This window comes from Orbicella faveolata, unplaced genomic scaffold (genome assembly GCF_042242905.1).
Source record: "Orbicella faveolata isolate gen_17 unplaced genomic scaffold, um_ofav_v1 contig_24, whole genome shotgun sequence".
NCBI classification, from domain to species: domain Eukaryota; kingdom Metazoa; phylum Cnidaria; class Anthozoa; order Scleractinia; family Merulinidae; genus Orbicella; species Orbicella faveolata.
The window spans coordinates 30,986,315-30,999,550 of record NW_028301552.1 but is presented as its reverse complement, the minus strand read 5'-3'; the positions used below and the strand labels follow the sequence as shown (position 1 = coordinate 30,999,550).

The following is a 13,236-nucleotide window of genomic DNA, read 5'->3' as shown; positions in this document are numbered from 1 at the left end:
GTACGGTGAATAAATTCGCTTGATCTAAGATTATGTTACGTAGTCTCCAAAACACGAAAAACACGTGTTATACTGAAGTAACTCGAAGCTCGGAAAACTTGATACTGATTTTCAACACCAGTTCTATAAAAAATCAACAGTGCAGAAATCAAAAGCTAGATTTTGTTCGATTGTCCGGTCATTTTGTGCGAGATCGATTTGGTTCGATTGCCGAACTCAACTGAACTCAATCGAACTCAATCGAACTCAATCGACTCAATTCACGGATTGAGTTCGATGTCGTTCGATTGAGGTCGATTGAAATACAGTTCGATTGGGTTCGATTGACTATGGTCGGGTATTTAAAAACACGCACCTTTTTAATTATCATCTAACCTGGAAAGTATTGGAGATCAAGTAAAATTTTAATTTACATGAGCTTTTAAGCACAAGCACGCAGATTATGTCGAATGTGACCAGGGTGGCCGAGTGGTTAAGGCGTTGGACTTAAGTTCCAATGGACGTGTTGTCCGCGTGGGTTCGAACCCCACTCCTGGTAGATTTTTTTTTAAAAATATCAAAATAATGCTGAAGCCGTTCCCTTTGGGGTTCGCCGTTAGCCGTAAAACGGGCAAAAAATGTAACCGTTAGGCGTTAAAGCTGGAAATTTTTTACCGTTAGCCGTAAAAATATCAACCGTAAAAAAATTTCAGCCACGAGAGTGGAAGTCTCAAAATTTCTTGTGAAGATGTTTTTGGAAAGAAAGTAAAGTTGGTACACACTATTTGAAGGCTTTTCACTCAAGACAAAGAAAAAAATATCCTAAGAGATGCTATTCACGTCCTGAAAATGATTTCGAGCTGCGAAGCCGCGAGGCGAGAAAGTGACTTTCTTGGTGCGTCTTCACCAGACTCCTTCCCGCCGGATCGCTTTGCTCTTCGCCGCTCGCGCGCGTGACTCAAAAGTGAGCCTGCTCGCAGGCTAGGCCTTGGCCTGAGGTTTTCCCGTAAAGACCTCACTCTTGGTTAATAAGTAGTTGATAAGTAGTTAATAACTGAGTGATTTGAAATTTTCGAGTGATATTCTAAAGTTTCGTTATTGTTACTTTTAGTTTAATTTACTATCTTGGCTCCTCCCTAGCTTGCAACAGAGTGCATATCAAAATCTATCTCTCCTGAAGGGTGCGAAAGATCGACACAATAAATGGGAAGCACTCACTGAATAATTTCATCCTTCTTCATGGTTCACAATTAACCCATTGCTACTGTTTCACACTGAATTTATACACATGCCAGCATTGCAAAAGTCCAAAGGATCATGGAAAAAAAATTATACTGCGCCCTTAGATTATTAACGGTACACAGAGAATGGAACAAACGGATAACGCGTAACGCCTTTCAGTATCCCGCATAAAACGTACTTAGGCTCTGAAGTCACGGCGCCACAATTTCGTTATGCTTTTGCGTTTTTTGACCTCCGTTTTTCGTTTTTCAATAATAGCGTGTATATTTGTTATTGTAATTAGTGTCGGCAGTTGTTTTCGGTTAGGTAACGTTTCACATTTTCGTGTTCATTTTTCCATCTGTTGTTTTTGTTGTTTGGTAAAGCTTCTTCTGCCGTTAGTTTTTTATTCGTCGTTGTCGTAATGTTTTATTCGTCGTAGTCACCACACAAATTTGGTCAAGTTTCGCTATTTTTTCTGTCATTTTTGCTCGCTTTATTTATATTTCGTTTTGGTTTCCTGTTCTGAATATTTAGCTTGTTTATGTACGTTTTTTTCAGCGAATCGCTACGAATCGCTAGTAAAAGTGCCAATCTCTTAGTTGGTCGGATTTCGATTGCAGGCTCCCAGTAAGGCCCCTTCCACACGTATCCGGATATTTTTGAATCCGCAACTTTTTCTTTCCGGATACGGCTTCCGTCCACTCGCATGCATCCGGCGAATTCGGCAGCGAATTCGGATATTCTTGCTATATGTGGACGGAGAAATTTTCAAATCCGGAAAGAAAAAATGCGGATTCAAAAGTATCCGGATACGTGAGGACGGGGCCTAAGACGTCATCTCCAAATTCGTCAACACGGAAAATTTAAGAATATTTTAGCATACAAGCATAGGCACGCAATGTGTGCGAATGTCAACGACTTTTCCAGATACAAATTTCTTTTTGTCGTGCAGTTACATGGTAGTAGAGATGGTTACGTTTTTGAGTTTTTTCTATTGTATTTCACCACGATGAAAACCTACAACCTTTTTTTTTACGACATTTTAAATATTTAACGCCACTTTGCATGGTGTTTGAAAGGTTGGGACTATGCTTGTAATTTCCTCTTGTGTTTTATGATTTCGTGTTTTGTTGGTTATTGTAACAGTATAAAGGCCACTGCGCAACAAGTCCAATTTCTGGACTAAACAATCTTAAGAATAGCAGAAGCAAAGGTGGAGGATTCCATAGGTTTGTCATAAAACTTATCATGCATCTCGGTGATGACCACCCAGCAGTTTTCAGGATTTCCTGGACTGGAACAGAGGCTATTTTAGCCTTCGACGTAGCTGCAGCTCTTGTACTGTGTGGTTTAAATGTTGTTGTGTCCACCCCAGCAGAAGTTATGACAATGCGAATCCACCTAGGAAGAGTCTCTCTGGACACCCGTTTGTATGGCTTAGTAAAACTGACAAAAAAGTTTAGTTTCTGTACCCCTGAGAGGCTTTGTTCTCTTGAGATATTCTTTAAAGCAAGTACAAACACAAAGGGCTGGGTCGGCTGGGTATGTTCTCAAAACAACTGTGGGTGCTTTGTAGCCTGGCCTGCTCTGTTTAATATGTTCAGTAAGCAGGAACTCGTAACCATCAGGAACTTGTTTCATGCAGCCTGATCCAGTATCAAGGACGTGAAGACCCTGTACTCTTTGTGCAGAAACCAGAGCTATCAACATAACCAACTTAAGGGTCACCATTTTGAGATCAAGCTTATCCACAGGGCTTATGGAAGCCAGATAAGTTAACATTGGTTGAACATCCCAAGTTGACTGGTAACGGGGGGTAGAAACAAGTGGGTGACAACCAATGGTATTGTCATCTTTAAGAAGGGTAATTGCTGATATGGCACTCCGAGCAGTGTTAATGCTAGTGTAACCACAGGCAGCCCAAGCTCTCTCCACGAACCACACAAGCAACACAATATGGCATCGAATTATAAGGGTTTATATGGGATTTTCCACAAGATATCCATGCAGGTAGTTAAAAGTGAAAATTCTCAATAAAAAATGGCTTACCTTATTCCAGACGTGTGTTGTTTGCTCCTGGTGTGGTTATTTTACCGATTGAACTTGATTTAAGCGACTTTTTTGAATTCCGATTTTCCCTTTATAAAGAGAGGACAAGGCGAAACACCTCAGTCGGTACAGCCTGTCGAACGAAGTCAAAAATCCCAGGCTAAAATGTACCCACGGCCAAAATCCACCGAAGAATTCAAGGGCAAAGGTTGATCTTTCATTTCAATCCTCTAGCCGCACAATCGCAGCCCTGCGAGCGACGCCAGGCGGCTCTTCGTGTCCCCAGTGAAACAATAAAACTATGGAAGAGCTCCGTGTCGTTTGATCCGCGACCCAACGACCGTTGAAATCGGCTTGGTAACCTCGTCATGTTGGCAAACCAAGACTCGCGGGGGTACTAGACCCTGAACAAGCAATTCTTGTACCTTCTGAAAAGTAAGGTCAACTGTCCTGCTCCTCCTAGGAAGCAGGTCCCAAACTTCCTCGTTAATTGTTGTAGTACATAGGAACTTACAATTTTCTGGTGGAGGGTATTTATCAACCCTTTCCTTCACCGTTTCTGGCGACAGGCCTCCAGTAGCTTTGCTATCAATTAGATTGTCAATCTTCTCCGCTATGGCAGGAGATTTATCTTTGGCCCGTACAAATGACTGAGTCAGGCTTTCGAGGACATCATTCTGCTTCTCTGAGTCAGAGCAAGCAGATTTCTTCGCCACGTGAGAGTCGCTCGGGTCGAGCACACTATTTAAAGTGGCGGAAATATTTAGTTGCGTATTGCTCGTGTTCGAGTCGTCCACCTCCTCGTCTGATTCAGGACGAAGGAGGATGTCTTCTTTAAGACTGGCGAGCGTCGCCGTCTGCGTTTCTGAAGCTTTGGTCAATTGCACCAAAGTAGCGCTAAGACCTTTGAGGATCACCGCCATGCTATTCTGTGAAGATTGATCCACGGCACCGTTCGTGCACTGAACATCGGGATCCACACCTGGGGTAGTCATTATAGGTGTTTTCTACCTAGTGATCTTCTTTCGAACCCGATTTATCAAACGTAAAGGTAGAAATAGAGGATTTTCTTTGTGTAAATAATCGACATGCTAAACTGACTTGCGCGAGAAAAGCACTGGTTGTGCGCATGCGTCTAGCTATCTCATGGGATCCCTGGGGCAATGATGACGAGATAGAATTGGCGAGATACCTGGAACTACCATGCAAAAGTCGACTTCCGGTGAGTGTTTACGTGAGCGTGTTCGTTGCCCGAGGTCAATCGCGAACGTATTAATACTGCCAGCGTTTCTCCATTACTTTCATTGCTTATTTTTCAGATGTATGCAAATACTATGCTTGATAATATTCCAACATATTCTGTACTCGATTTTCGTGAACAAAACCTGCACTTACCATCTAAGGAGAAGAGAGTCGGAAGTCCGCAACTTTGCAAATTTCAGGTAAGCTAAATTTATTACTTCACTTGAGGCAGTCCCATAGACGTTTAAATTTTAAGAACGCCAAAAATATCAGACTGCAAACAATAAATATTGATTGCTCAGTTGATTTACTCCGAATCTCTTAAACTTGCAGGCGCTAAAAACACGGGAAAAGGCCGGCAAATCGACTACTAATTTAACTTTATGATACATCAACTAAGCTAATCAGCTCCAGGTGAAAATTGTGCACTTCGACGATCATAAAACTGGAATCTATGGGAAGTAGATTTTGCGTCTTTACGTATTCTAAGAAATGGTTCACAGAGAATGGAACAAACTGATGACGCGTAACGCCTTTTAGTATCCCGCATAAAACGTATTTAGGAATATTTTAGCCTGCAAGCATAGGCACGCAATGTGTGCGAATGTCAACGACCTTCCCAGACTTTCCTTTCGTGCTAATAAACGTACTAATACATAGCAGTTGGGGGAGTTGCTAATAAATGCATGCAACTCTAGTGATGAAGCTTTTAAGGTTAAGAGTATATATAATCTGTATGTTCACCACGATGAACACGTACAACCTTTTTTACGACATCTTAAATATTTAACGCAACTTTGAATGATACAGTTGCATGTAGTTTGGTTTAAAGGTCGGAACTATGCTTGTAATTTTTTCTTGTGTTTTATGGCTTCGTAGGTTTTTTTATTATTATGTGTATTAATAACTGCCTTATCAGCTGATCATGAATGGTCCCAAGTCATTTTACTATAAAATGTGCAGAGAGCGAGAAGAGAGCAGTATACATTGTAATACTGCCTTCAAATTTTCCCTCACTCCTCATAAAAAAGAGTTTAGTCTATGTCCTTTCAGTTCCTATTGGTGGCTGACAATCCGCGCCAATAAAAACCGACAGCAACGCAGCTGGTTACAAGCACTTTGAATGAGGATATGTCTGATAGTGAAGAATGATCATCGCAGTAAATTTTCCAATTTAAGCAATTGGAAAGAAGAAGCCTGAAAAAATCAGGGCTTCAACGGGATTCGAACCCGTGACCTCCGCGATACCGGTGCGATGCTCTACCAACTGAGCTATGAAGCCACACATTGGGAGCGAGGTCAATTTATTGAGTTCAATCTTCCCGTGAGGAGTGAAATGATGTGAAGTTTATATGAAATAATTCATATATGAACTGCGGTTGTAGATGATAGTGAAGAATGATCATCGCAGTAAATTTTCCAATTTAAGCAATTGGAAAGAAGAAGCCTGAAAAAATCAGGGCTTCAACGGGATTCGAACCCGTGACCTCCGCGATACCGGTGCGATGCTCTACCAACTGAGCTATGAAGCCACACATTGGGAGCGAGGTCAATTTATTGAGTTCAATCTTCCCGTGAGGAGTGAAATGATGTGAAGTTTATATGAAATAATTCATATATGAACTGCGGTTGTAGATGATAGTGAAGAATGATCATCGCAGTAAATTTTCCAATTTAAGCAATTGGAAAGAAGAAGCCTGAAAAAATCAGGGCTTCAACGGGATTCGAACCCGTGACCTCCGCGATACCGGTGCGATGCTCTACCAACTGAGCTATGAAGCCACACATTGGGAGCGAGGTCAATTTATTGAGTTCAATCTTCCCGTGAGGAGTGAAATGATGTGAAGTTTATATGAAATAATTCATATATGAACTGCGGTTGTAGATGATAGTGAAGAATGATCATCGCAGTAAATTTTCCAATTTAAGCAATTGGAAAGAAGAAGCCTGAAAAAATCAGGGCTTCAACGGGATTCGAACCCGTGACCTCCGCGATACCGGTGCGATGCTCTACCAACTGAGCTATGAAGCCACACATTGGGAGCGAGGTCAATTTATTGAGTTCAATCTTCCCGTGAGGAGTGAAATGATGTGAAGTTTATATGAAATAATTCATATATGAACTGCGGTTGTAGATGATAGTGAAGAATGATCATCGCAGTAAATTTTCCAATTTAAGCAATTGGAAAGAAGAAGCCTGAAAAAATCAGGGCTTCAACGGGATTCGAACCCGTGACCTCCGCGATACCGGTGCGATGCTCTACCAACTGAGCTATGAAGCCACACATTGGGAGCGAGGTCAATTTATTGAGTTCAATCTTCCCGTGAGGAGTGAAATGATGTGAAGTTTATATGAAATAATTCATATATGAACTGCGGTTGTAGATGATAGTGAAGAATGATCATCGCAGTAAATTTTCCAATTTAAGCAATTGGAAAGAAGAAGCCTGAAAAAATCAGGGCTTCAACGGGATTCGAACCCGTGACCTCCGCGATACCGGTGCGATGCCCTACCAACTGAGCTATGAAGCCACACATTGGGAGCGAGCCACACATTGAAGCCCTGATTTTTTCAGGCTTCTTCTTTCCAATTGCTTAAATTGGAAAATTTACTGCGATGATCATTCTATTCGCAGAATAGATAGTTGGTAGCGTGGCCAATGACAGAGCGCCATTCGTGATAGAGCGCAAGTAGATGTGTACTAAAATCCCATAGAAACACGGAACTATTGCGAGCTGATGACGTAATGACGGTGTGAGTTAAATTTTGATGATCAAAGTAAAAAAACTTGTTTTCTTTTTTTCCTCGCCGAATTTTCTAAAACAAATGAAAGCTCGAAAAAGCTAAAGAAATCCGGAAAAAGGTACAATTGTCTGCTAATTTAGCTCAATGAGATATCAACTGAGCGAATGAAATACCTTAATCGGCTTCAGGCGAAAATTGTGTACTCAATGGACGATAAAACTGAATGACTTAATGTCGGTAAATCTATGGAAAGCAGATTATGTCTCGGCGTGCATTCTAAAAAACGGTTCAAAGAGAATTCGATAGAATGGAACAAACTAATCATGAAACATCCGGCATAAAACCTAAAACAAAAGCTATAGTCGCACTTGGACCAAACTGGTCCACATTGCCAGTACTAATCACAGTTTCCGTAGCATTCAGCAACTGAAAGCATTGCTATTCCCTCTGGAGTTGATTTTTGTCCATCACAGTATACTCTCCAGCAGATATGTCCAGCAAAACAATGGGCCTCCCACAAACATGGCTAGATAATTGCGGCGGTCTGACACAAGACAACTGGGAATTGCGGTTCAAGTGATCTAGATTCGAAATTGAAATTGCCCAATACTGCAAGTATTTAATTCTGCACGTTACTATAAAAACACTCGGAAGCTAGCTTAGAACTGGACGTTCTTATATTTTAGTTGTCAACAGACGGTGTTCTAAATACACCTACAGAAAAATGTCGACCCAACTCAATATGTGAGTCAGAGAAATTTGTCAAAGTTTTGAGTAATTTCTGAAGTCTCGCAATTGGCGGTCTTACTCCACTTTCTTGTCTTTTGGTAGCTTACTACAAAGTGCCTAAGGTCTCTCTTGGAGAAAATGTGCAATATTATCACGAGAAATAGATGACATTCATTACTGAACATTAAATCTCCTCTCTTTTCATGGTTAAATGAGCATGCATTTCTTGTCCATTCTCACTATTCCTTAAATTTACACACATTTTCTAAATGACCATACTAGTGTTACAAAAGTCTGAAATAATAGACCAGTGCCAAGAATTATGCGTTTTTCCACCAGGAGGGCTCAAACATTTATCAAACTTAACTTAAACATATGTAAAAACTAGAGATATAATATGAGATCGCTGTACGTTTTTACACGAAAGTGCGGAAGTCCAATTTGTCATGTTTTACTGACTGTACAAAACACGCATCCGGAGGCGCTCTTATTCATCGACAACAGACACTTTATTGGATTTTTACACAAACAAAACTGAGCAGCATCTACAGACATAAACGTATTGGTCCTTGAGGAAACATCAAGCGTTGCTTACAATTCAGGGGAAACTCAAACTTCCAATTACTATTATTATTTTTTTCACTTTTCGGTCGCGATAGACTCCGGCGAAATCCTCGCAAGCGTGTGGTAAGAAACACTGCTATATCCAAATATATCCAGCAGGCTTTTTGCTGTGTTATTGAAAAGCTGTTAACCTTTAACATATGTGAATCTTAGAGTGGATTAATGTGGAGCTCTTGTAAAAGAAGCAGCGGAACACAACTTGCTCAGTGATATAAAGCGGGACATAACTATATTCGACACTGTCTTACTTCACTCAAACTGGGGCAGCTTCCGACGAAAATATTGAAGCAAAATTCCTACAGACATAAGCGTATTGAGTCCAAACATATCGGGAATTTCGGACGCCATTTCCCCGCGCTACAACCGCAAAAATCCTCACAACATGTAATCGCGTGTGCCGCACACGATGGCGCAATTTGCTCTAAAAATAGAAAAAAATTGTCCCATATCAAAGGGACAGCCCCAATACTAGAAATGGCGCACGTTTACGGTCTCCGTCCCCGATTATGGCTCCAGGTTACAATCAATAAGAATACGACTTGGACGGAACATATACCCCTTACAAACAGTAATATCAGCTAACACCTTGTTTTAATTCGCCGTATTAAACAGTTTTTATATCTAACACTTCACTGCAATACGTCCACCGCGAGAGCAACCACCCGCCGATCACCACTAAGAACATTCCCGCCGGCATCAACAAACGACTGTCGTCCCTATCATCCGACAAAGCATCCTTTGACCAAGCCGCCCCTCCATACCAGAAAGCACTCGACGAAAGTGGATACCACTACACACTACAGTACGAACCAGTCAACACACGCAAACGGAGAAACCGACAACGTAATAACATCCTGTGGTACACAGGCGGCCCAAGCTCACAATGCGAGGAGTTTTTTTTTTTTTTTAATCTTTATGCGAACGTTCAGCGCGCGAAACGTGACACGGTTACCGCCGACATCTACTATTACATAACGACCGACTTTCGTTACGCGAAACGTGACCTTCGCCTTGCAGTATGTGGTGGTGTTGTGTTACAACGGTTTGAATTTATAAAGGTTTGTATGGGGAAAAACGGTAATCGACATTATAGCTGAAATGTCGGTATTTTTGCAATAAAAATGACTCACCTCAATGCCTTGTTGTCTTTTCTATTGTCATCTCGCTTCTCAGCTCGATCCGAAGCTATTTAAGCAAGTTGTCGCTTTTTGGTTTTCCTCTACTAAGAAAGAGTAAAGGCTACACACTCGATTCTGGACTGACCCCCGCTCGAAGCGAAAAAAAAACACTGAAATCCCGCCAGCCGCCCCAATTCCTCCGCAGAATCATAGTACAGGTTTAAGCGCTCCCTTGCAGTTAAATTCCAAGCCAAATTCATCTCCACAGCGCACGATACAAAGCTCTGAATCGAAGAAAGCTAACCATCCGGAATCAGTGATCATGCTGCCGGCACCATTTGTGGACACATTCGAAACCCGAGCGGAATGCCGGGCTAACAAATTGACCCTGACTAGGGGAAGGGAGCGCACAGTTCTCGACAAGCCAGGTACTTTGCTCCACGGTCCTCTGGGAAGATTTTTGTCCAGGCCGCCGACGGAGCATTGTTGTGACAAGCCAATCAAAGCAACGACTAGACGTGTTTACAAATGTGAGATACTTTGATAACTCTCAGAGAAAACCCTTCACGCGATCTCGAATAGATACATTTTCCTACTGGACATGCTAGCTTCATCCCATATAATCACATCAATAGCCTTCACACGGTCGCAAACCAGAGAGTTACACAAAGATCGGTCGATAACCTGCCGCCAAGGCAATTCGGCTGTCATCAACCCATAAAATGAATGGACCGTCGACGCAACTCCACGGTCGTAAACTTGGCAGGCGATACCGCTCGAACATATCACACCTATCTTTCTTCCACGTGCTTTTGCAACTGATAGGATTCGTTTAATCACTTCACTTTTCCCAACTCCAGCTTGGCCGGTGATCAGAAGGTTGTGCCCCTTGGCAGCAAATGTAACTATTCGTTCCTGATCAGCGTTTAGTTTTATCCTGTAAAGCATTTGAACGAAATCAAGATGCGAACGATTTTTAGACGTGCGAAAATTTAAACGCGATCTGTTGGCACCGGTGTCCGTCCTGAAACCTGTTTCAAATATTTTCTTTGCTACGGAAAAGTACACCGTTAAAGGACAAAATTTGATACTGAAAAATTGCTAAATCTAGAGTAAGACATAATATGGCTGTGATGCAACAAAACTAAAGCAAATTTCCTTAGCTATTATGACATGTGCCGCGAATATTCAGTAATATTCAGTGCATACTTACATGTTGGCTAACGACCTTCATTCCTCTACACTTTGCAAAGCAGTATCTCCACAAACAAACCGTCTATTTCAGATCTTCAAAAGATCTTAACATAAACTAGATGAGCTCTGTTGATGATAGTGACCCACGAAGAATGTATCTATTCGAGATCGCGTGAAGGGTTTTCTCTGAGAGTTATCAAAGTATCTCACATTTGTAAACACGTCTAGTCGTTGCTTTGATTGGCTTGTCACAACAATGCTCCGTCGGCGGCCTGGACAAAAATCTTCCCAGAGGACCGTGGAGCAAAGTACCTGGCTTGTCGAGAACTGTGCGCTCCCTTCCCCTGGTCAGGGTCAATTTGTTAGCCCGGCATTCCGCTCGGGTTTCGAATGTGTCCACAAATGGTGCCGGCAGCATGATCACTGATTCCGGATGGTTAGCTTTCTTCGATTCAGAGCTTTGTATCGTGCGCTGTGGAGATGAATTTGGCTTGGAATTTAACTGCAAGGGAGCGCTTAAACCTGTACTATGATTCTGCGGAGGAATTGGGGCGGCTGGCGGGATTTCAGTGTTTTTTTTTCGCTTCGAGCGGGGGTCAGTCCAGAATCGAGTGTGTAGCCTTTACTCTTTCTTAGTAGAGGAAAACCAAAAAGCGACAACTTGCTTAGATAGCTTCGGATCGAGCTGAGAAGCGAGATGACAATAGAAAAGACAACAAGGCATTGAGGTGAGTCATTTTTATTGCAAAAATACCGAAATTTCAGCTATAATGTCGATTACCGTTTTTCCCCATACAAACCTTTATAAATTCAAACCGTTGTAACACAACACCACCACATACTGCAAGGCGAAGGTCACGTTTCGCGTAACGAAAGTCGGTCGTTATGTAATAGTAGATGTCGGCGGTAACCGTGTCACGTTTCGCGCGCTGAACGTTCGCATAAAGATTTAAAAAAAAACAAACTCCTCGCATTGTGAGCTTGGGCCGCCTGTGTGTGGTACAACCCTCCTTTTAGCAAGAACACCAGCACCAACATCGGACACAAATTCCTCGCCCTAATAGATAAGCACTTTCCGAAAGATCACAAGCTAAGAAAGATCTTTAACCGAAACACCATTAAGATCAGCTACAGCTGCATGAACAACACAAAACAAATAATCGACAGCCATAACAAACGCATCCTAACTGCATCTATGCCGACTGATGACACCGCCGCCGCCGCTACCATCAACAACAAAAAGTCATGTAACTGCCGACAAAAGAACGCATGCCCGCTCGACGGAAACTGCCTACAATCATCTGTGATCTACCAAGCCACCGTAACACGCAAAGACAACAACACGGCAGAAACGTACATTGGATACAGAAACCACACCGCATCATTCCGCCACGCTAAACACAGAAACTCGACCGAACTCAGCAAGCACATCTGGAGCCTCAAAGACAATGACATGGAACACTTTATTTCCTGGCGCATTCTCTCCTCACACTCGCCGTATAACAGCTCAAGCAAAAGATGTAACCTTTGCCTTAAAGAAAAATTCCTTATCATCTGCCAACCCGAGCTATCAACACTTAACAAACATAATGAACTCGTATCATCTTGCCGCCACAGAAACAAAGCCCTCCTACGAAACAACTAACCCGTTAAATTTCGCGCTGCATATATCATGTAAATTATATTGTATATAAACGGTGGTAAAGATTATTCTTATTAAATCCCCAGATGAGTGGGCAACCACGAAACAGGCTTGTAGGGATGAACTTGTAGTTTATTTGTGTTTTTCCTCCCACATTGTATACTTCGCTCTACTCTGATGTATTGAGCACTGTTCTACGAAAATCAAATTTTACACTTGTGGTTACGAAACCTAACCCGAAAATCGGTGGTAGCTGATCCTATGTATTGTAAACGACATTTCTTGCAGGAAACTAAATAGATCACGTTTTTAGAATCACAAGTCTGCTATGCTCACAAACAAAACCACTTGTGAGGTAGCAGTACATTTCAATAAAATTCCACACTCCTTGGACGATTTTGAATTCCAATTCATTGATCAGGTGCAGGCCCCTAATGACTCAGACGAGATCGATAGGTTTTTAATTACGAAAGAGGCTTATTGGAGTGCTCAACTGTTCTCTTTGGCTCTCCATGGCTTAAATAAAAGAAAAGAATTTCACTCCAAAAACAGAATTTGTTATAATTAACTTTCTCTTGTGTAAATATGCGTTCGCGCCATAAGGCAGTTCAAAGGCCCTTCCGTGGATTTTGTCAGCTTTTTGGGTGTTAGGTATGCTCAAAGGCCCTGCCTGGGATCTTATTACAGCT

The 13,236-nt window shown here is 42.0% G+C and overlaps 1 non-coding gene across 1 annotated transcript; it reads left to right on the top strand.

The window, feature by feature from the left end:
* The first annotated feature begins 454 nt into the window (after nucleotides 1-454).
* Nucleotides 455-538, top strand: Trnal-uaa (transfer RNA leucine (anticodon UAA)). The gene has a single exon. It is a non-coding gene; the product is annotated as a tRNA-Leu (tRNA).
* Nucleotides 539-13,236: the final 12,698 nt, after the last annotated feature.